This window comes from Astyanax mexicanus, chromosome 8 (assembly GCF_023375975.1).
Source record: "Astyanax mexicanus isolate ESR-SI-001 chromosome 8, AstMex3_surface, whole genome shotgun sequence".
NCBI classification, from domain to species: Eukaryota; Metazoa; Chordata; class Actinopteri; order Characiformes; family Acestrorhamphidae; genus Astyanax; species Astyanax mexicanus.
Window position 1 is genome coordinate 15,672,357 of NC_064415.1, and position 25,993 is coordinate 15,698,349.

The 25,993-nt window shown below is 37.5% G+C and overlaps 1 protein-coding gene across 3 annotated transcripts in view; it reads right to left on the reverse strand.

Moving 5' to 3' along the window:
• The window catches only part of nlgn2a (neuroligin 2a), a 248,713-nt gene that overhangs the window by 188,858 nt on the left and 33,862 nt on the right, over positions 1 to 25,993 (reverse strand). The window contains exon 1 of one of the 3 annotated variants that reach the window (XM_049481913.1): positions 16,609 to 17,459. The exons of the other annotated variants lie outside the window; for them this stretch is intronic. The gene's annotated coding sequence lies outside the window, so the exon portion shown is untranslated. Of the gene's footprint in view, positions 1 to 16,608; positions 17,460 to 25,993 lie in introns of those variants that run through there. 3 annotated transcript variants of the gene reach the window in all.

Below are 25,993 nucleotides of genomic sequence, written 5' to 3' on the forward strand. Positions count from 1 at the left end.
GATGTTGTGCAATTTTTAGTGATATTGTAACTGTCAATTTTTGTCAAACGAAGGCTTTTTTTAAAAATATCTGAATACTCTAAAAAAAAAAGAAATTATTAATATAAAAGTAAAGTTTAGTTATCCTTTGGTGTGTGTGCAAGTTTTTTTTGTTTTGTTTTTTTTTTGGTGGGGGGGATGGGGGGGGGGGGGTGTTTAGGGGTGGTAGGGTAATGTCCCTGAAATCAACTTTTGCAACTTGGGATGTCTGAGTTACATATACCCATATATTTTTAGTTAAAAATTGAGAATGTTTTTAAAATAGATTCAAGTTTCATGCTTTCCTAGAATTATCCAACAATATTTCATAACTGTAAAATCTGAGATTTAACCATAACCACTCACCATAACGGCTCCATCAGTCATTTTGACCATTAGACGTTTGTATATTTATAGAACACATAAACACATATTTCTAACAATATGCCAAAAAACAGATTTTGCATTTTTGCATATGTTTATTTATTTGTGCATTTATTACCCAATCAAATGATGCAGGCTAACTGAGCATCATGCAGCTGGCAGGCGACAAGACTCTTCACAGTCAGCATGTGTAATTTTGACCTTCAGTGTAGCGCACTCACACACTGCTGTGTGGTATATGTCACACATAACTTGAGATTTATATTTCTTGGAGTGTCTGTTCACTTGGTGTAGCTTTTTCTAAACTTTACTTTTGAATGAAGCTTATTAACAAAACGTCACCCATGTCAATTCCATGACTCCTGTCCTCCCTACACCTGAACTCCCTGAAATTGTCTATGTACTCCATTACCCAGAACCCCTCAGACACTCACATGACTACAAACCGATCACAGGACATCCCACCGGTCTGCCTCACCTTATTATTGATTGAACTCACCTGTTCACTACCCTATATATACCCACACTTCACAGAGTATTGCTTGCTGTTCCTTCAGCATACAAAACATTTATTATTTACTTTGTAAAATAATCTCACTATAATGTCAGACAAAATATGCACACATATAATAAAAGTCAGATTTAGGTAGACCAAGGTTGATTCTACAAAATTCTTTTTCATGCTCTAAAAAATTTAAATGGCCAAAATGTTTATTTCCGCATTTCTAATGTCAAACAAAGCAACAGAAACTGTGAAAAACAGAAATAGAAATAAACATAAACATACATTAAACAAAGAGGCACTAGCTTGTTTTCCTATAATGAAAACTGTGAGGTCACCTAAAGCAAAATTATTAAAGCAACAGTCTGCCAATACCAGTATGATTCCAGTGTCACTGTTCACCCCAAACTAAACCATTTGCTAAATAGTCATAATGAAATCAAATCTTCATTAGGCATCAGACACACACCCCTAATGCCTAAACACATGGACTCACATTCTCTCAGGCACTCACATGGACAACAAAAGCATGCTGCTACTAAGTGCCACAGCAGCTGTTTCCAAACAGCCGGCACGCTGCTCCATTTTTCCCATTTCTTATTCCTTTATTTCCTCTTTTCCCGTGGATCAAAAAGCCGTCACGCCACATTGCGCTCCATAATGGCTTCTGACGTGCTCCTGGATATTAAAATAAACAAAAACAAACATCCAGCAGCTGTGTGCATGTGTACACACAAGCATGCCTATCACCAGTTTCACCAACAAGGACAGGGTCTAATTATCCCCAGGATGTGCAGCCTGTATGCCTGTGTGAGAGTGTGTGCTTTCTACCACAGGGCACACAGTGGGAATAATCATTAAAGAGGTTAAATATCATGGCAGAGTTACTGTAAGTTATAGAGTTATAGACCACAGATTACAGTTTACACACTCTCCCACCACAACTTCAAAGCAGCTGGATGAGATTACACTTTTCAGCACGTCGTGAAATCTCAGATCTCACCACCAAATACACTTCATGCATGGTTGGATTCGTATCGCGGTTCTTGAGCCACGGTATCCGTTCGGTTTTGATATATATCAATATTAAAGATAGATTCTCTGCCCAAACCTAAAAAATAGTCTGTGACATAGGCATCTGTTTTTAATGCTATTTTTATTTTATATAAAGCTCTGGCGTGGTAATCACAATATAGCCAAGTAACCAAGTATTATAATTAAAGAAAATGAACGAAATAACGAAAAAACTGAAAGTAAAAAAACATTTTCGTTAACTGAAACTAATAAAAACTATAATTAAAAGAAAAAAGATAACCAACTGGAACTGTATTGAGAGTTTATAAAACTAACTAAAACTAAATAAAATTACTGATAGAATACCCTTAGTTTTTGTGTTTATTAATTTATTAGCACTGTTTCCACTCCAACAGTTTTACAGCGTTTTTTCTGCTCGCAAAGTGGAGCCGAATTCTGTAGAAAGTCGGATTCGGCACAACAGCGGCAGCGCGGGTCACCTCATGGTCCGTGGCATTAGTTCCAGAATAAATCTCTTTTTCTCTATCTATGTATCTATCTCTCTCTCTCTCTCGCACTCACTCATAGTTGATCATTTTGATGAAAATTTGTGAATTATTGACCCATCTGATATGATGTGTAAAAACTAATAAAAACTAACAACGTGCAACATTATCTAGCTCCAACATGCAGCACGTTTTTAGCCCTTTCTATTTCAAATCAACAAGGTGCTCCTACTCACACTCACACATTACAGAGCCAATATTACATAGAAAAAAAGGCACAGATGAATTAAAATCACAATATCTATTATAAAAAAGGAACATTTATTCTTACCATTCGTCAAAAACAGGCAACTGATATCACACTGTGCTTTTTTGCCTTGTTTAACAAACTCAACGCTGAAGCCAAAATGGTCCCAAATGGATTTATAAAATGAAGGCGCTAAAAGGGGGGGGGAGTAGGGGTGGGCAATATGGCCCTAAAATAATATCACGATATTTCATGGTATTTTTGCGATAACGATACTCTTGGCAAGATTTTTTTTTAATTTTTTTAATTTAAAGATTTTTTAAGTATACACTACTGCACAATACTAATAATGCACTCCATATATCTCCATATATCCAGTACTGGAGTAAAATTTATGAAATTGGACAGATATAATCTGTCTCTAGTAAAACAGTGTAAATTTTCTTTTGGTAAAAACAGCAAAAATGTTGTACCCTGAAGTGTTAATTAGGGGTGGGTGATATGGCACGATATTTCAGGGTTTAATATCGTTCATGATATTCAAAAATGTTGGCAATATTATCGTGTACGATATGATATGGCACACCCCTAGGGGGGAGGTATGTGGAGAAGGAGGAGCACTCACTGCAACCACCAACCGCCCGTCGCCACCCCCACAGCACGTGCTCAGCAGCCCCTCCCCCTGGCCATACCGCGGCCCATGCGGGTGTATCGAACCAAAGGGGTTCCATAAAATACAGAGAACCGTTTCATCCCTACTTCATGCTGTATTAAAACTGTACTGGTACATAAACAGTCTTTAACTATAAACCGAGCTTTTTGGATTGTTAGGATTCTTATCTTTAAAAAGGCCTGACATTTATATTGTGGCCAGAAGCTGAACGCACACACTGTAGTGAGCATTGTAATATTACAACTGTAATCAATAATGAAGCAATTGCCTTACTATTTATAAGCCAGAAGCCCCACTGAGCCAAACTCATGTACCGCCTGTCTTGGATGGGGTACAGGCATTAGAGGCCCTTTCATTCAGGCACTTTTACACAGAAATTGATATTTGGTAATTATAAGGCAAGAGGTAATGATGCTGAAGAGTTGAAATTCTGGTAAAACAGACAATGCAATGAATCCTATTACAGTATTTACATTGTAAAAAAAAATTAAACAATGTGATACTATGAATAAAATTAACAGATTTATTTATCCTTTTTTACAGTGTGGTTAAGTTTACAAAAACTGTTCTTCTGAGTGTCCTTTTCCCAAAGCAATGCAGCATCATTGACACGACAGTTTCTGTCATATGTTTAAGAATTATATATATAAGTGTATAACTGTAATTATACCACAGTTCTATGTTTGCTCTGTTTATTGATGATTTTTAATTTAAAATTAAGAGGAAAAATTATATTTATTTAATAAAATTCCACAATGTAAAGCAGTCCTGGTGCTACAAACCTGCCGAAAACTCTTAAATATTAAGAACTTCTGATAACTAGAAGGTTCTGTGCTGCTGTTGTTAATTGACTAACTTACTAAGCCATCGACACAAGTGTTGATAAAACCAACCTTGTGTCTGAGAGAACGTTTACAAAGTTACGTGGTGTTTTCAGCCGCAGTGACACAGAATGCTGTTTCAAACAGAAACGTCTTTCACATGCAGATGGGAAATGCGCAGAATCTCAAAGTAATTTGAAGGACGCAACTGATGTATCCTTCGCTGTCCCTGGTTGCCTGCGCACATTCAACACAAGAGGAAAAAAAGAAAAACAGCACCACAAACATTTGACAAAAAAATAGGTTATTTATAAATTATTTATGTTAAAAAAATGAAAAGCACAAGATTTTGTGCTTAAGTGTCATAATGCAACGTTCACATGTGATTGCTCCACAAAGCGTCATTAAAATGTTAAACCCCCACTAGATAGGATATTCTTGATTTTTGATCTTTTTAAAGAAGTAAAATTACAGCTTGAAACTCACTGCAGCGCTGCATTGAGGTGTAATAGGAGGAATAGCGGTGCCCTCGTGTCTGTGCCTGAGCTCCTCTGAGCTCAAACCAGACTCTGTAACTGCGACCTGCTTTCCGACCTTTAGTTCTAACAGTTCTACAAGGACTACTGGTTCATTCTTTACAAACTAACATACGGACACTTTGGCAGAAGCTGGAAAGGGACCGAATATGTCTGTGAAAGCCAGAAAACGAGAAAGAGAAACGAATCGGCCTGAAACATTTATTACACTCTGCAACTGTAGGGGGAGCCCACGAGCACAAAATCTCAATCCTACCAAGTGGAGCTTTAACTGTATGACCAACAAGTTTCTGAGAACGGCTCTTCATAGAAGAATCTTACTGAGGACCCATAATACCTCGACTGCAGCCTAGGTTTGGAACTAGGAGCTTCTGTTCCAGTTAATAAAACATATTTAAAACGCAATGCCTCATATCTGAGAGCCCAAGGTCAAGTAAAAGGTCTTTGATTTGATTGTTTTTAGAGGCACATTTGGTAGATTTATCTGGTTTATCCACAGTTTGCTTGCTTCTCCTTTTACATTAGATTAATACTATGTAATACTTACCGCTGTAGTATGGTTTTAAATAATGAACAGATCAGTCCTGATCCTGGATCAGTAATATGTTCACTTCATCTCTAATTGGACTTAAAGTGATGACTAAAATAGTGGTCTAGTACAATTAATAGGTCTACAGGGGGTTTAGAAGGGTATACAGTAATGACCTGTGTCCTGATACATGGTCCAATATAAGCTCTGTTTACTCTTTACTGATGTGTGTGTGTATGTGTGTGTGTGTGTGTTTAAACTGACCCCGGTGATAAACTGCGACTACTCCCCCCTGCTATTGATCGGTTGTGGATGCCAGAATGCTAGGCCTCCCCTATTTCACATACACATGCTCACACACAGACAGCAGACACAGCACACCACCACAGTAACCACCCTCAGGCAACATCCCACGATGCGTGAGGACGGCTGTTTCCTGCCAAAAGAAGTCCATGTCAGAGACACACGCACGCCTGGTGGATCTGTTTGCACACTTTGTGCCTGGTCCATTATCCTCTGTTATTCACACAGAAGTGTGTGTGTGTGTGTGTGTTGTGTGTGAGAGTGGTAAAAGAGTTTGACTTGTGTCTGAATCAGAGTGGGAGATCACGTTGTAACTGTACATGTAAATGCCTTCTTTCATACAAGAAAACAGGATGCTCTGCTCGAAAGCAAAAATATGAGATATGTCATACATCTGGAATGTCCTTTCAGATTCATTTATAAAGAATTTTTTATTTAACAGAGTGTATTGGAACTGGCTTACATTTAGCAAATTGTCATTGGTGAACGTTTCAAAATTTGATGCCATCTTAAGTGTGTGGGAGTAGTTATGTTTCTGATATCATGTTTATTAATGGTGTAAGAAAAGATTATTTTAGTACAGTATCGCAATATTTTTTTGATTGTAAAGATTGGTCAAACAGTGGTTTGTTTATTGTTGCTTTTACTTTAGATCTCACTGTCCTAGTTGTCTTTTTATTAAATAATATCACAACATTTCATGGTATTTTTGCAATAACGATACTCATTACGATATGAAAAAAACATTAAATAAAAAATAGATTTATTTATATATATATATATATATATATTTTTTTTTTTTAACCAGTAGTCCTTCCGTGCATTTATTTATTTAGTGTAAGTACTGAAGTTTTCAAACTCTCTACAACAGATCTTAACCTGTATTTTCATACGAATGAAGTTCAGTACTATCACTGAAAAAAAAAAAACATAATATACTAAAAACTTGTAAATCAATATATCAATATTACCTACCTACATTCTTCCAATTTGTAGGAGATAGCATAGTCATCTCAGTTAAATATGATAACCTCACACCGCTGAAACACCGTCCCAACCCTGCTACATCCCCAACACTTTATTACACTCCTCATTCCCCGATATTAAAGCCTAACCCGAGCTCCCAAGCCAACCATCCACACCTCCGTCCAATAAAGGAAAGCAGCACTGCACTGTATATATATGTAAGTACAGCAGAGGTGCAGCCGTGAAGGGTTGTCCTAACAGTGTTACCCTGCTGAGCGCACTGTGGGGAAAGGAACATGGCTGTTCGGATCAATAAAGACATCTGTTCATTAGATTGAGAAACGATGGGACACAGCTGAGCAGGGGAACACACAAACACATACACACACACACACACACACACACACACGCAGTGATGATGTGTAATATCACAGTCTGCTCCTATGGGGAACACACAATCCACACAGCAGTGTGCTGTTATAAGAGTCAAGCAACTTCATTCAGTTAGGGACCAACAGGGGAGAACGAGAGAGAGAGAAACAGAGAGAGAGAGGGAGAAAGAAAGAGAGAAAAAGAGGGGTAAAATCATAAAGGAAAAAAAAGGGCACAAAGTGACTTCAGTACAAAACTCACTTCACACACAAACTTCAACGTCAACATATTTATCCAAGCAATACTTTCTGTTTTCAACAATAAAACACTTCATAACATAAGAACACATTTAAAAACACAGTAATCAATAGTCACAGCGAGCTGTCAGTCAGTAAAGTACAAGCTGCTGCACACCAGACGTTTCGCATAATGTCGCATCAAAGCTGTACAAAGTGCAGCCAAGCTACAAATGATATGGGAAAATTTTATACATTTAATAAAAAGATAAATTTAGGTTGCGTCATTATCCCATCTTCTTATGTTTTCTTGAGTTTTTTCCTTCTTTTCACCGTGTTTTTTTATTTCCCTTCTCCTTCACATAAGTCTCCACATGTCCCATTAAGTTTAGAACGAATAAGTAACAAGTATGAGTAATAATTGTTTATTAACGGTTCAGTTCCAGCTTTATTCCTGCTGAACTCTGCGTCATACTCCACTGCCGAACTCCACACCTCATTGATAGCACTCATACTACACTCACCAGACTATTAACTATCAATTATCAGTGAATACATTTTATACACTGATGTATAGACATGTATAGACATGTGGTAGCTGCTAACTGCACTTCGCTGTCGTGTATCTGTACTGAGCAATGAGAGTAGTTGAATCGATCTAAATATATTAAATCATAATTAGGAGTGTCACGATTTCGATATTTCATCGAAATTGATCGAAATTATGTCATTTTCTCGAGCCTCGAAGTCAAAAAGATGATCGACGATCCCTCCCTCTAAGCTACGCAAGCACGCGTGAGCGCCACGCAAATGGTGCAGCACACTGTAGCCGACACCACGGACATTGTGACTGCTCAAAGAGCAGCTCTTTCTCCAGAGAATGTGGACATTCTCATCTTCTTAAAGAAAAACTTAAAAATATAAAAATAACAGTTGTTTTGTCTAGCCTCAAATATGTTCATAGTTTTGATACCTTAAGGAGCATCTTTCTCTCAGATAAAGTTAATAATATGTCATTGTTAAAGAAAAAAAAAGTCTTAAAGTCTTATTTTTCATGTTTAACTGTTCTAGTAGGATAGAGCTCAGTTTGTTAAGGCTCTAATTGTTCTATTATTTTGTACATGACTGTTCCTGTATTTTTTTATTATTTATTTTGTTATGTTGCACATTGCTGTTTTAATAGTGCACACTGCTGCTACCAAAAAAAGCCACTAGATGTCATTACATATATATCTTAATTAAATTATTTAAATTTGACCATTAGTGCCTAATGTGGTGTAATACAGATCACTTGTATCACTTTGCATCACTTATATCAAGCCCACCTTTTGAAATAAGATATTGTAAATTTGATGAATTAAACCAATGACTGACCACAGACTAATCTTAAACTGGCACAGGCCTCTCTGCTGTAAAAAAAAATAAAAAAGAAAATCGAGAATCGAACCGTGACCCTAAAATCGGAAATAAAATCGAATCGAGAATTTAGAGAATCGTGACACCCCTAATCATTATTGAGGTAGCATGTTCAATTAACCATCATATTGATTTGAGGTCATACTGCTCAGTGCTAACTTATTATACTTCTTATTAGCTGACTATCCCACTCGCAGTTATACCACTAAAAGCTATGAGACGAGGAGATGAGGTAACCTATTTTATTTGCCTGTTCATCTTAAAGACTTCAGATCGAATCGAATGTCCTTCCATAAACACTGGGACTGACCAGGCTTTAGATGCTAACAGCAAAATGTTATGGAAATCTGTACTCTAAAATACTCACATGAAAATGATTGAAATACACCATATTAAATAAATAGAATTGTTAATTTGTTATCTATCAATTCATATCTGTGTGTTGCCCTCCAAATGCTTTAAATACTAAATACATCCTTCTTGTGTCTAGTTTATAGTAGTTTAATCAACATCACAATATGTTACAGCATTACAACATGCTTTATATAAAAAAAATTGTTCTGATTAGCAGGGCTCCGTCTTGTGCAAAAAATATTAGCACACGATATTTTATTTATTTAATGTGGCACTACTAGGTATTTTTTTCAACTCTTCAATTAATCAGATAGCAGAAAACAACCATTAACGCACTGTAATAAATTATTACTGAGTACAATACCACTTAAAAAAACACTTCTCTATACTTTTGAATAGTATTTTACATATCATCACAGCATCGCCCGTCAGTTACAAGCCTTTCTCAGGTGGAAAGTGCTAAAGCCAAAATGAACTCTACTACCTGGCAGCAGGCACACAGGTGATGTTATGACAGGCAGCGTCAAATGAAGTTGCTACGCATGTTTATCACGAGCCAACTTTGTTTCCTTGCAACGTCGAGTGTGATTATAGTGGCTATGTTTCTGACAACTACCACGAAATTCTGTGCCAACGTCTATTAAATTCCACTTTCTTGGCAGAGCCTGACATTTGTGTTGTTGCTGCAGGCAACAATAGATTAGAATAGGTCCTTCAACAGACAACAGACTGAATGAGAAAGAGAGAGTACAGGTCAGGAAAAAGCACTGAATAACCAATGTGATTCATATTAGGAGTCTCACAGTATGACAATACTGTTATAAATCATTAATTTGACCAAAAATCAACAGTGCACCTTATGATCCTGTGCACTTTATGTATGAATTCTACCAGTCAAGTTGTAAAGAGTGGTAAAGCCACTCTACTTAAGTACAACGTTATAAAGGAGTTTCAGTGAGCTTTCTCCAGCACCAAGACTATTAGCATTAGCCACTAGCTGCAACGCTAGCTCTTTTGCTGTTCAGAAGTGAGTATATTGAACTGTGGTCTGTGTGTTTACCATGTTAAAACAAGCTGTGTAGGAAAACCAGTAGCTGATAGGTCTCTGGGTTACCGGAACACTCAGGGTTCCTTAGTGTAGTGCTATCGGGCGGCATTTATAGCACCGCTGCTGCTAACCGTGCTGCTGCTAACCGTGCGGCATGCTGTTGAAGACATTGGAAATCTAAGCTTATTATATTATTATTATAAATAACCAGAAGTGCTTTACTCGCCCAAATAAAGAGTTTTCAAATTAGAAATCTGTGTAGATTACGGTGCGACACCACTGTTCCTTACTATTGTTGCATAAAATGTGCCTTATAATCCGGTGCGACTTGTATGTAAAATAGACCAGAAAATAGACCTGAGAAAGAACCGGACCGAGACCTTCTAGAGGAGGTGGTCTCGGTTCGGTCCCAAACGAACTCCGGTGAGGTTCACTTGTGGTGAGAACGTAATCCGGTCTCGATCCTAGCCAGCTATTAAATATAGTCCATTTATTTGAGCTGATAACGCGCAGTTTAAACTCATATACTACCCAGATAACACTAATTACCACAGCTATGAACAAACGCTGTGTTCATGCATGCACAGTCTGTGCTGCGTTCACTCCTCACAGCTGTATGACTCGGTTTACTATGTTTACATCTGTGCTGAACATCCAAACACTGTGTTTAAAAACGCAGCATTTCAGTGTTCAGTGATAAAGCACAGATATACGCACTGGAACACAGAATCTTCACACTATATTTGCTTTTTTCGTATATTTATATTTACTCCTGTACCAGACAGCTCTAACCAATCAGAGGACACAGCCTGCTTGTGTGATTTATTGGTGCACATTTTGGTGCGTTTAAGTTTATGCCGGTGTGAAGCCAGACCGAACAGAGCGAGAAAACGCTCCAAGTAAACAAACTCATCAACTGATTTGGACCAGAGAAACAAACTACAGGTGTTAAAACGCCCTTAAACACAAAATACAATATAATAGAACAGAATAGACTAATCTAGGCTAACGAGACAGATTGCTATCTAGATCGTCAATAGTCTCCCAAATTCCATGATGAGAAAAAACAGTTCATGGTAATATTCTTGCTTCATAATGAATAGAAAATTTGAAGCAATGATTTGGCGTTCCTGTAATATTTCCGGACACTGGTGCTTTTCTATTCTATTTTATTCTATTCTGTATGTTTGGAGTGGTGCCCACTGAAGACAGTCTGCGGTCCAGACTAGGAATCCCTGAGACTAATGCATGCTGTTGTTTAAAAGTGGGTTACCATATATCACTGCACTTAGCAGTCGAGCCAGGTGATTATGTGCTTTGCTTGGACTGTATAAGCTATTCTCCAAACAGAGAGAAACCATTTTACACAATCTGTTTTTTTATTGTTACTTTTAATTTTAATGAGACTTGGCAGTTGAATTATGGATTTCATTAACACACGTATGTTATGTGAAACATCCACCATAATCACCTTCTTTCTCTGTCTCTATTTCTCTCTCGCCCTCCCTCTTGCTCTCTCTCTCTCTCTCTCTCTTTCTCTCTCGCCATCTATCCTGCAGGCTACATGTGCCTGAAGGAACCATCCAATAAATCACCTCCTGAAATAATTAGAAACCAAACATGTAAGGCACGTCAGGTCTGGTGTGTGTGCGTGTGTGTTTGTTTTTGTACTTTGCAGGGCAACAATGGCTTGATTTTACAGGAAAATCAACCTACAATTTCCTACATAACCAACAAATTGATCCTGGTTTAGTATTTATTTATTTATTTTTAGTTACTGCGGTTAAGTATACAACTTGGGGTTAAACTTATATACACTGAGCACCACTGAAAGGCGAAGTCAAAACACTGATTAACCTCGTCTACAGTGGAATCTGTCAAGGAGTAGGATACATTATGCAGCAAGTGAACGGTCACTTCTTGAAGGTGATGTTTTACTCACTGGAAAATGGGCAAGCATGAGAATCTGAACCACTTTGACAAGACACAAATTGTGATGGAAAGACGACTGGGGCGGAACAGTAGGCAGATCTTGTGGGGCTTCTCCAGTAGTCATTGGTCTTGACCTACCAATATGGATAACACTATTGGATATTCTAACATCAAAAAGGAACCGCAACAAATTAAGATCTAAAATGTAGTTTGCATTAGGGGTGGGCGATATGGCTCTAAAATAATATCACAATATTTCAGGGTATTTTTGCGATAATATACTTGCCGATATAGGAAAACAGAAAAATAATTAATTAATTTCAGGAATATAGTATAAGAGTATAACAGCATAATCATAATGTGGCAAGATAAATAATTGAGCATAACATAATATAATGCAGCAAATAATACTGCAGAATATTTAGTGCATGCATATAAACTGCAAACTAAAACAATTATACAATAAATACACTTTAAGCTTCACAGTAAATAATAGACTACTTTTAAGACAGAACAGCCCTATTATCACGATATGGATTTTTAATATCATGATATTTCTGTGTCACAATATATTGTATACGATACAATATTGCCCACCCCTAGTTTGCATTTACTGTGGATTTCTACCTTACTCTAGACCCAACCTGGTTATGCCAAGTGATCACAGTCTTCTATAAAATGGACCAAAACGTCATAGCTTTTCACAGAAAAAGTAACATCCAAGCTTTTATTTCAGGTCATTTTAGTTTTTTTTCACACATCAGTTTGTATGTAGAGTGTTTGAAGATTTTAAATATTCTCAACATGGTAACAAACTAAGAAGATGAAACTACAAGCATCATCGAATAATATTAATAGTTCTAAAACATATAAATACATAACTCTACATCCCAACACTGTATAAAATAAATGTGTGTGTGGGTGTGAGCACAGCCTGCTTTATACAATATGAATTATTATAGCTTTAATGTGTACTAATTAAGTAAAGTAATGACTGAGGTGTTTATCACAGACTGCTACTGACCATGGGATTACACATCAACTCTATGACTCATATTACAATCTTAGGGGCTGCTATAATCAAAGATATTTGGCCACAATGTTCCAAATATTGTCTGTGTCGCTGTGTGTGTGTGTCTTTGTGTGTGTGTGTGTGTCTCTCTGTGTCTGTGTGAGTGTGAGTGCACGTGTGTGTGCACACGTTATCCTCTGAGGGCTTACTTCACAGTAGTGACACAAAAGGCTTAGAGCTCAGAGCATGCGCACAGATCAGGGGTGACCATGGCAACGGAGCCATTACAGACCAATTGAAGAGAACGCTAATAAGACACCGACACAGACGTACACACAAAATCACACACACACTTTAACACACGGGCATTATTTTTTACACATCCATACCCATACACACACACACACACACAAACACACACCCTCTCGTACATGATAAACAAAGGGATAAAACATAATATTAATAAAATATTAATGTAGAAAATGTATTAACATACAGAAGCTAACATTCCAGTGTTTGTGTGTGTGTGTGTGTATTATTGAAGTTCTCATCACAGTCTCTCTCTCTCTATCTTGCCCTCAGTCTCTATCTCTCAAATAATCTCACAATCCTATTGCGTGTAATTGCATGTATTGAATGAACTGCTTTGCATTAAGCACAGCTGAGTATGCATGATCATGCTTGTAGTGTAGTCTCTGTGTGTGTGTGTGTGTGTGTGTGTGTGTGTGTGTGTGTGTGTGTGTGTGTGTGTGTGTGTGTGTGTGTAAAATGTGACATCTGGCCAGCTGTACTCAGCTCATGTCAACACAGAGTGGAGATTACCCACTGCATGTCTACTTCTCTCTCCCATAATACTGTACATATGCAAGTCTCCAGGCATGCTATATTTGTGTATATGTATATATTCGTGTATATGTGTGTGTGTGCATGTGCATCCATGCAGAATGGGTCAGGAGATGTGTTTTTCTATAACTGTAAAGCTCAAAATACACACATACTAACTGACTGCATTAATGGACCATTTCTCTTTCTTTCTTGTGGTTGTGTTTGAGTTCTTTTGTATACATGAGTCTTTATATATATATATATATATATATATATATATATATATATATATATATATGAACTGCTTTGCATTATATATATACATATATATATATATAGAGAGAGAGAGAGAGAGAGAGAGAGAGAGTCTGTAACCAAACTCCCTTCTCTACTAATATACTCCTTCAAACACCCACACACACACGTATCACTGCTAAACACACGCTCTCTTTCATCTCCATGCATAAAAAGCAATGCTGCAAGCCATATGCTCCAGCAAGGTGACAGAGCATAGCAAAACAACAAGAATTAATAATAACAATGATGCAATGCTGCGTTTTTGTACTTTGCTCATTTGTTTATATGGCACAGGTTCACTTTTTAATCTCTCATTTTTTAAAGCACTGATATCAATATTCTAATATTCTGTTTGTTCTTTTTTTTTTTTTTTTTTTTAGGTATTTTCTCTTCATGTTTGAATCTACAAATACTTTACTGGCATACCTTGCAGCATAGTGTTTTCGTCCATCTTTATATTGTTAAATCACAATTTTGCTGTTGCAAACCTGCTTTGTTCGCCTCTCTACCAAACGATTAAACATTCAGTTCTGCTATGTCTGTAGCTCCATTTCTACCGATGATGAAAAAGAGAGTATTTTCCCCTCAGTGGGTGGCAACCCTTCAAACAGTAAAGCTCCCACTGGTTGCCGCTGTGACATGTGAAGCAGAAAAGCCTCTGACTGGTTGCCTTCTTCCATGTCTGCGAATCGCCAAGCCCCGCCTCAGTACACTCGTTATTGATCCCCTAATGTGTATTTTTGAAATGTGCTGAGAGGGCGAGAGACCAGTTGATACTGAAGGTGGATGTGCTCTCTAATGTTCATTTGGATTTCACCTGGGTGTGGGATTTGATTAGGGGTGGAAGTGGGGTACCACTGCTGTAAAGATTGCATTCAGGCACAAGAACATTACAGAGGTCATGTACTGATGTTGGACGATTAGTTCTGGATCACAAACACTACTCTAATTTATCCCAAAGGGATTGGATGAAGCTCCATCACTCCTGAAGTTGCAGTTTTACCTCTCCACACCCAGTTGTGGGGGGACTTTATACCGCTCTAGATCATTCCTAATATTGGGCGTAATGATCTTAGATTTCAGGTCATCCTCTGCTATTAGCAGTAGGGCAGTTCCACCCCTAATTGGAAGTACATTTCTATAGATAGATATCTGTGCGCAACTAAATACCTGTGTCAGTAATGAGTGCAAAATAAGATAGATAAAGAAGTTAGTAGTTCACTAGTCAGAATAAATGCCTGGATAGTAGGGGTGTCACGATTCTATAAATCCTTGATTCAATTTGATTCTCGATTTTATTATTATTTTTTTTTTACAGCAGGGAGGCCTATGCCAGTTTTAGATTAGTCTATGGTCAGTCATAGGTTTGATTCATCAAATTTACAATATCTTATTTTAAAAGGTGGGCTTGATATAAGTGATGCAAAGTGATACAAGTGATCTGTAATACACCACATTAGGCACTAATGGTCAAATTTAAATAATTTAATTAAGATATATATGTAATGCCATCTAGTGGCTTTTTTGGTAGCAGCAGTGTGCACTATTAAAACAGCAATGTGCAACATAACAAAATAAATAATAAAAAAATACAGGAACAGTCATGTGCAAAATAATAGAACAATTAGAGCCTTAACAAACTGAACTCTATCCTACTATAACAGTTAACATGAAAAATAAGACTCGGCCCCTGAGAATGACAAGTTTTTTTATCTGAGAGAAAGATGCTCCTTAAGGTACCAAAACTATTAACATATTTGAGGTTCGACAAAACAACTGTTATTTTTATATTTTCAAGTTTTTCTTTTTTTCTTTTCTTTAAGGAGAAAGGGCTGTTCTTTGAGCTGTCACAATGTCCGTGGCGTTGGCTACAGTGTGCTGCGCCATTTGCGTAGCGTACTGCGCCATTTGCGTAGCGTGTGATCGTGCTTGCGTAGCTTACAGGGAGGGATCGTCGATCATCTTTTTGACTTCGAGGCTCGAGACGATCGATCGATTTCGATAAAATATAGAAATCGTGACACCCCTACTGGATAGATTGGTAAATGTTACTATAGAGTACAATATGGTATAATAGAAATGATAGTGGTCATGTATCCCTTCCAATACTGCACTAGTGATACACTGCATATAATATGAATATATAACATTTTACAAAATCACATGGGTCACATTGACCCAAAGATTATAAAAGCAATGAGAAAGAGAGTTAGAGAGGGAAGGACAGCAGCAGCAAGATAGATATTTTAGGAGCACCTGAAAGAACTCTTCCACCAGCATTACCTCCAGCTCCTACAGAGTTCCACTCCATTAGATTCCAATCTGTCACGTTAATTCTGTATTTGACTCTACAGGTTATAAAGCACTGCTTCACTTAAGGTGCTGAATAGTGCATTCTTTACCTGCAGTCTGGTATCTGTGTATTACCACACTGCCGCACCACTTAAAACTAGGATTGAATTAGGATTATTTTGATTATTGTATGATGCACATAGATAATATATTTGTAATATTCTAGAGAGTGAGAAAACAATCGAACCACATAAAAAGATACGTCACAAAAATCCAAATATATCTAAAGCTTTGTACTTGCCTTGTACATGTTTTGCTACATTACCTTTCTAGCTCCAGTGAGGTTACTTTAATTTGATCCCATCATGCCATCAGATGTCTGCTACTGCAAGAAAAAGGCTGGGAGATCAGGGTTGGTTGTTTCTGCTACAGGAGGTTTAAAGCAGCCTGGGGCTAATAAAAAAGAAGACTAAAATATCCTGAGTCAATCAACCAGACTGGACTTTTGAGGCTTTGTTATCAACAGTGATATAATATTACTATGAATATATCTACAGCAGATGTGGCTTAATGAGCGTTAATGAGTATAGAGTGCAGTAGAGAGATCCAGGGCCTGTAATTCATGTAACTGTATTAGTAATACGTGGCGAGGAGCACAGCAAAGACAGAATGAACATATGGGGGATGGGAACAGTACTGTAACATATATAAATGTGCTCATGAAATGACAGTAAAGTGGCCTTTAGCCATTTTGTCAGTGTGTGTGTCTGTGTGTGTGTGTTGTTGTTGTTGTTGTTGTATATGTACACCACACTGCCTACATACTTCAGACTGCTACAAATTACATTAGTAACAGCAAAGCATTGTTGGCTTGTTTCTAACTGCTGTCAGTAGAGCTGCAGTTCAGGGTAGCCCTGTAAAGATCCACTGCCGTCCACCTCAGCTAAACAGCAATTTAACAATATACACATTTAAAAATTAAATTACATAGAATATATTAAACTAATTCTAGAATGCTGTAATTCTACATTATATTGTACAGATTGCTCTGGCTTAAAAAATAAAGGTATTGTTAGGGTGCTAATACATTTAAATGTCATAAAATTCATTTACATCTCAGAACATCAGATAGGGATGTCTCCTTCCAATCCAGTAACTCAGGACTGGGGCTGGGGGTATTCCATGTTTGTATTGTACACAAAAATATTGCAAAACATTTTAGAAACGATAAAACCAATAAAAACAACTCCATATTGTGATCTGGTCTATTTTTGTATTTGTTTTGCTAAATTAAATGTTACTATTAATTCTTTAATTCTAAATATTCTGCAGTTAAGTTTTGTGGTACACTTTTGTTGTTGCATTGCTTTATTTTTGTTACATTTTTTATTTTGTCACACTATTATTATTTTATACAAAATCAGTGTTTTGTCAAGTTACTGTTTACATAATGGTCATAGTTTTTTTTTTACTGAATGTATTAAACATTTATTAAAAAAAACTTAATTTTTTGTATATTGTATATTATTTAAATGATAAACAAAACTTTTTTTTGTATATTGTATATTATTTAAATGATAAATAAAACTTTTTTTTTTATATTGTATATTATTTTAATGAACAAAATAAATTCTATATTTTGCCATTTTGACAAAAAAATATTGTTATTGCAAATACGCTTATGAATATATAAATAGTGTGATATAATTTTCGGCCAATATCACCCACCCCTAATTTAAAAAAAAAATCATCAAGGCACCATGAATGGACATTATTGCCCAGCCAGCAACATTGGAGAGTTTTTAGAAGGAAAATAAAAAAGATTTGTTAGAGGCCTGAAATGGGGAATTGTTTTACAGTAGTGCATTTAAAAAAAAATCACAGCTCTGTTTTATCAGTGGGAGAACGGTATGACTTTCTTAGTTTTAAACCAGTACACACATGCTATAGAAACCTAAATCATTTCATACTCACCCACTATAAAAAAGTTATTACACATACACTAATCTGACTACAAACAACAGATATTAGTGCAGAGTGTGTTCCAATACACAAACACACAAAAAGGGATTTTACTGCAGCATTTAAAGGAACTGGTTAGATTGGATTGTAAGATATTAAACACAGTAATAAAAAAGTCAATATTAAACTAAAAAAAAAGGAAGTGACTTTACTTCAGTATAACCAAACCATCCAATAACCATTACCAATATATATTTTTCATGTTTTTCGTCTCTCAGTGTAAACTGGAAAGTCCTAATCTTGGGTTCTGCTCGTGCACACTGGTACCCTTACCAATTACATGGATTATTTCGGTCGTTGTGCATACACTGCTTTTACAAAATTACATGTTTCCACAGTTACACTCGCTTCAATCAGAGAAACTTAGTGAGCTTTTGTGAGCTAAAGGTGACCCAACAAAAGCTATGGTGGTGGTTTTGTGGTTAGAGTTAATTTGGGCCGGTATGAATACAGTAACCTTACTCAAATGCAGACAAAAACAAATGCATAGAGACCACTGAGAGGAGGTGGTCTTGTTCTGGTCCCGAATAAACTGTGGTGAGAAAGTAGAGCTGGGCGATATGGCCCCAAAAAAATTCTTCGATTTTTTTTTTTTTTTTAAATCCGATTTTCGATCTAAATCAATTTTTTTACCCTACTAAAATTAGGGCACTAAAAGTCGCAAGAAGTCGCTAAATGACGTCATCGCCTAATTTGCATAATACATGTTTTTGAAGCTGTAAAGGATTAACATTGTGAGAGAGAAAAAAGTGAGTAAAAACACTCTAAATATGTTAGAAATTATACAAATGAACAACTTCTGTTGCTTTTTAAAAAGGCAGTCACGTCTCAAAATGACTTTATTTTTACGTAAATTACATAAATCAGTTTTTTGCCGTGTTGTTAATTGTAATTATAAGAGCAGTTTTTTATTTTATTAAAATTTTTTTTTTAGCTTTCTTAGATTTTCTTTATTTTTAAACCTATTATAGACAAATTGTTGAATAGCTTTTTACAAAGAGGGAGACACTGTGGATGAGGTTTCGTGTCACACTGAAGACACCGGGCTGCGCGCGGGAGAGAGGGGCGGGGCTGCGTGCTGCAGAGAGGGGCGGGGCTAATCTCTGGGGAGCGTCAGCGGTGAAAATAAAACTCGGTGAAAAAGTAAATTTGAAACAAAACTTAGTACACTAGGCAGATAAGCTTCGAGAGGGGCTGTAGCATCACTGACCCTGGCTGACCTAGGTTATGTGAAGAGATTAATGTTGCTACTGTATGCGTGTAAAAGAAAAAATAAAAAGCATCATACACATGGCTATAGCACATCTTTTACTGTGCACTGTGTGCCATATCTACTGTGCCCACAGTCTCCTGAAATATCACTTTAAATCTGCATATCTCCCATTCAGGTTCTTCTCCTGCTCTATCTTTCCTCTATCTATCTGAGTCACAAGCCTTCCTGCTCTTTAGCATGGTGAGACAGAGAGGAGAAGACAGATTTGTATGTGTGTGCATGTGTATGAATATGTGTGTGTGTGTGTGTGTGTTAGAGTACAATACATTCTGTTTTTTTTCCTCATCTTCTGTCACCACGTCTCTGGAGACCAAGATGGCAGGTGTTATCTGTATACACTGACTAGGCATACCTATCTCTCTGTCCCTCTCTATTTCTCCCTCTCTCTCTCTCTCTCCCTCACACACACACACACTCATACAAATTCATGAAAATTTTGCCCCACCATCTCCCTACACATAATCGCACTGTGAAAGGCAACTGCTGTCTGAAGAGTTTTTTTTTTTCTCCCTTTATTCTACAGTCATTTCTCTCTCTTCCCCTCTCTCTCTCTCTCTCTCTGCTGAGTGGCTGGCCTTCTGCTCTATTTTTAGGCCCTGGCTGCTCCCTCTCTCCTCTCCTCCCGCCGTTAACCTCTCTCCCTTTATTATTCCACCAGCCGCTTCAGCTGAGCCGCCACTGAGGTCGCTGAAACACCCCTGTGCACACGGGTATTAGAACACACACGCGCACGGTCACCTCATAGAGCCTAGAGCACTGGGAGAAAGCTCCCTCTCCAAAACTCATCATGCCTTTTAGGAGACTGTGAGAGGGAGGGGGGGATTACAGGGAAAGTATGCAGGAGAGAGAGAGAGAGTGGAAGAAACAGGTAATAGTAATAATAAAGAAAAAATAGTGAATTGAAATTGAAAACGCAATAATAGCTGGAAATGTTAAGACCGATTTCACTGGGTCTTTGGCCATTTTCACACCGCCATTAATGATCACATCCCACATTTCAAGCATCGTGTGCTTCTACTCGGGAAATTAAAGAAGACCTGCCTGAATGACTATGACCAGCAGCCCTAAGGATTATGGTAAAAAAAGAATTAAAAAATGGTTAAGGTTAAGAGATGGGCCAAATGAGAAATATTATTTCCCTTTTAATAATAACTTTAATAAAAAGACTTTTTGAGTTCATTTTGGATGTTATTAACATTAAAGACCACTTTACAACTGCTTTTTTCATTACAAGTATCACAAAAACCTGTTTAACCAACTGTCATGCAGCATTTCTTGAGCAACTGAAAACATTTTTAAAGAAAGCTATTTAAAAACTATTTTTTTGTGTCAAAAATTCATAAAAAGTACAAAGAGAAGCCAAATGTCCTGTGACAGGAAATAGTGTGGTGACTCATGACATTTGCTATGTTCAATGGTAGGGGTGTGACGAGATCTCGTGGCACGAGATCTTGGGAGATTAAAACGTGACGATATTTCTCGTCAAGCTTAAACCTGTCTCGCGGGAGAAAAAAAACAGTTTAGTGTGGACTTTTTAAGTGGGATCTGGCAACACAGTGGCAGCGAGTGTGGTGGTTGAGCAGTGAGCAGAAGAGAAAAATTTGGGCATTTGCATAGAGCAGAGGTCACTAATGGGCAGACCGAGGTCCGGATCCAGACCCAAAAGTTGTCCAATGCGGACCCAAACCTGCTGAGAAGGATTTAATTGCATACACGCTTTGCGGCGCAGTAAACTCACAGAACAATCACGTGTGGGGTAAGATCACCAAACGCTCTCTTCAGTCAATCAGATCTGTTTGCAGACGTGGTAAGAAAAAAAATAAATAAATAAACACACCGCTCCTCACGCGGGATCGTACCCTTGTTGTCAGGGTCGCGGCCCCACTGCTCCGGCTGTTGAATTGGGACGCAGCCGTGAAAAACGGGCGGAAACTAAAGTCACGCCGAGCGCGACAGAGAGAGAGACAGGTGAGAAATTTTATAACTGGACCATACTGAATTCTAATTAAATACCCCTGACATAGAAGATGCTTCTGCTACTTTTTAGTTGTATGTCTGGCTGCATTTTGGCTCCAGTGGAAAAAATAAACATTAACAGAGTGACCAACAAGACACAAACCATATATAAATACTGTAAGTAAATCCTACACGTGACTGTTTCATAGGAAGCTATACTAATCCCTTAGCTCTATATTTACATATTTAAAAATATGTTCTGTCTCTGTTTGCACTTCAAGCATAGTTTTAATATGACTGGTTATGGTTCTGCATAGTTAAATTACAAGAGATTTAGGAGAAAAAACACAAACCATAGGCTTAATATGACTGGTTGTGGTTTGCACTTATTGTTTGTACTATATAAGACCTAGAAAAGTTTTATTTTTATTTTTTATTCTTATTCTTATTTCTATTTCTTATAGAATCAATGTGAGAGAAACCAGTCTGTTAAGTTTGCGTTATATGATTGTCAAATAAAGCTCTAGTTTTCAAGCCATTTTTCATTTTGAAAATGTATTTTTAAATCTCGTCTCGTCTCGTTCTCGTGAACCCAATATCGTGTCTCGTCTCGTGATATTAGTGTCTCGTCACACCCCTATTCAATGGAATCTAAAGAATGGTGCAGCATTTAAAATGGCTTGCAGGATGTGTGTGTGAATGTGGATATGATCACTTATCTGTTCACATAGACAGTCACAGACATCTCCAGTCACAGCCACTACCACCCACTGCACTGCCCCCTGTGGGGGTAATGCCTTCTATGATGTATACAGAGGTGACACTGTGGATCATAGTGCCATAAAATTCACATCATTGGGAGTGTGCACCGAGACTCCACCCACTACTGATTCCTGGACTGACCACATGCAGGAAGGATCAGCAAAACAACTTACAAAATCAATCTGTCAAAAACTGGAAAGCTTAAAGGCTGCTGGCTGAGCCTGAGGCTCTTCTCCCTTTCCATACATAACCACACAGCTAAAATTCCAGCAACTACTTATAATGGAAAATAAAATCCAAATTTTCTGCACTAATAGAGACTTCTTGAGGTGGTATTAGATTAATAATTCAGCTTTCATGAACTTCCATTTAATAAACAAAAAGGAAAATAAAAAAACACTTAGGAAAAATCCCACTGGCACTAAGTGTCACAGTGACATGGCAGAGGTGAAACCGGTCAGCAGCTTCAAGATCTCACCCTTAAGCACTTGACTTCATTAACTGAAGCTGAAGTTAAGCGCGGTCTTAGTAGTAAAATGCCTGACTGTCAGCAGTCTGCTGCAGCACTCATAAAAATAACAAAAGCAACTTTGGTTTCCTAGAAACATAAACATAAAAAAACAAATATTAACCTTTTTCCACTCAGACTCAAGCATTTTACTCTGGAAGTGGTGCTGAGAGGCACTTGCAGTTCTCTCCAACATTATTCAGTCTAACCTTTTAAACCAGTGTTGGACAAGAACACTAAACAGAGTCAGTTTTTTTTGCCAACCACTATATGTAGTCTACACTTAGACAGGGCTGGCAAAATAATATTCTACTGATATCTGATTATGTGTAAAAGTGAAATATACTCTGCAACTATACTGTACCTATAAACTACACTAACTAAGCAAAAATACCAAATCATATAAATATATATATATATATATATATATATATATATATATATATATATATATATATATATATATATATTTATATGTGTGTGTGTTGTGACGGCTGTGCAGTGCACCTTACACACATGCTTCTGACACGCTCATGCGTTTAGCTACATTTTCAGTAATGCACTGCCGGCAACACAACACATGAAAGAAATAATGACATGCCTGTCCTTCTAATTTCAAATCAAAATGATAATATACCATTTTATTTGTCCTGTCAAAACACGCAGTTTTCAGCCTCCAGCCGGTTCTCAGCATATATTTGAGAACGTCTTCAGGTCTGTTACAAAGGCGTCCCAGGGGGCTCCTTATAATACTGCTTGAGAGAATGCCAAGGACGTGCAAAGCATCACCAAGACAAAGGAGGGCTATCTTTAAGGAACTAATATATGAGACAGTTTTGATTGTTAGGAGGGTGGTCTTAAAGTGGATTCTTTTTATGCCTGTCCTTAAAGACACCTCTGAGTACTGTAATGACAACGTATTTGAGTAAATTACTGATGATGTCTTGGAGCAGCCAGGCTGAGCAGAACATAGTGTGCACCATTAAGAGCACCTCAGAAATGTGAATGCTGACTAATGTTGAATCACAAGTCAAACTATTTTTGAAGTCCTGCACAAACCATTAACTAAGAAAATGATTTTTCCATCAAACACTTCTGAAATGACTGAAATGTCTCTGATATCTACACACTGCTGGTGATTTGTTGATAGTGATCTTCAGTCTAAGATAATCATTTTGGAGATATAAAAGGAAAGGGTATGTAGAATATATATTACTGTGAAAAGTTAGCAAACAGTACATGAATTCAAAATGGTATAAATTAAAGAGAACACATTTCTTAAATACTTTAAGCGGGACTATCTTTTTATTCCCATCTCTTAGAGCTTTAAAATGCAAAAAAAAAGAATGAACTAGAAAGAGCCTAGAGCTGTGGGCCTCCTGCATGGTCAGAATCCCTTTGGCAAGGATCACAGCATGCAAACACTTTTGAGCAGCAGTTAAGAATTTTTCCATTTTTGTGTGTTGGATTAGGGGGGGTTCCATTCTACCTTTAAAAAAGATTCTTGTCATGTGGGATTCATGGGCTGTCTCGCACAGCATGCACTGCTGTTCTGATATTTATCCACAGAGTTTCAGTGTTGTTTAGGTTGAGTGCCAAGGCAAAACTTTCAGCACTTATCTCTCGAGTTAGTCCACTGTGGAGTTAAGGTGTGTTTAGGATCGTTATCCTGCCGTTCTGTTTCTAGGAGGGCTATAATTTTTGGACAGGTGTTGCTGCAGAGTAGAACAGGGCACCACCACTTCAGACTGAAAACCTGAAAGTTAGTTTGTTTAAAAACCAAATACCTTACATTTCTTAAAAATGTATTATTTGTGGGGCGCCGAGTGGTCCAGCGGTCTATAGCGCTGCCACTATGAGCATGAGATCGCAGGTTCGAACCCCCACTCATGCAGCTTTGCCTTTAAGCTGCCGGCACTCAGAGGGAGCACAATTGGGTAGATGGCGCTCTCTCCCCACATCACTCCTAGGGTGAAGTCCACAGCACAGGGCGTCTGTGAGCTGATGTACTGAAACCAAGTCGCTGCGCTTTCCTCCGAGCTCACTGGCTGCTCGGAAATGCTGCATCAGCAGCAGCTTGAAAATAAGCAGTGGCTGACTTCACATGTATCAGAGGAGGCATGTGTCAGTCTTCACCCTCCTGGTGTGTTGGGGCATCACTAGTAATAGTCCAACGAGTGAAAAATTGGCTGTGTAAATTGGGGAAGAAATGGAAAAAATTTGAAATTAAATTGTTACAAAAAAAAAAATATATATATATATATATATATATACGCATATTCTAATGTTAGAATAATAAATAGAGATGCAACAAAATTATTTTTTTGGCCAAACCAGAACACAATGAAACATTTTGGCAATATTTTTACAGGTTTTAGAAAAAAAACCCTGAATACTAAATATTTAATATTCCAGAAGAAAGACTAACATCGAGTCTGCTGCTGAACAAATCCAAATGCTGCAATAAGACTTAAAATAAATGAGTCACTGCTCAGCATTAGGTCTCATTATATTAGGTTTTTTAATTGCACAGCCAAATACCAAAAAATATATTAAATATTTTCTGTTGCCAAATATTTGATGTATCCCTAATCATAAATTAACAAATAGACAGTATATGATTACAAGTGTTAGCTGAGCTATTCCCAAAGCTCTTCTGTTGGTCCTAGATGCCTTCCATGATCTTTTGATGAGTACCATGAACGAGAATATTACTTTAGCCTGGACTCTTAATAGTAATATGTCAATATGTCTCATGAGGTGGCAATTTAGAGCCTAAGAAGAGGATTCACAGCAGCATATAGATATTACGAAACTGAGGTGAAAAAGAGGAGGGCAGCTGAACTAGCAAAGTGTGAGCTCTAGACATCTCTAGTGGAGTGAAGTGCTGGTACTTTTGGAGGACGGTATCTCCACACGTCTACTAGCTCTCACATTTTACAGTCTGTCTCTTGTCTGTCTCGCTGTCTGCCCCTCTGAGTCTCACTCACTCTATTAAACATCTATCACGGTTCTATGCTTTCCATGATTCTTCCTTCCTTTTCCGCCCTTCTCTACCTCACTCGCTCATGCTATTAGTCTCTCTCTCTTTCTCTCGCTGTCTCCTTGCTCTCTTTTTCTTTAATCCCTCTCCTTGCAGCTGTCTTGGCATCGACCCTTTGCAGGGTGGAGGGAAAAAAGGATAACGGG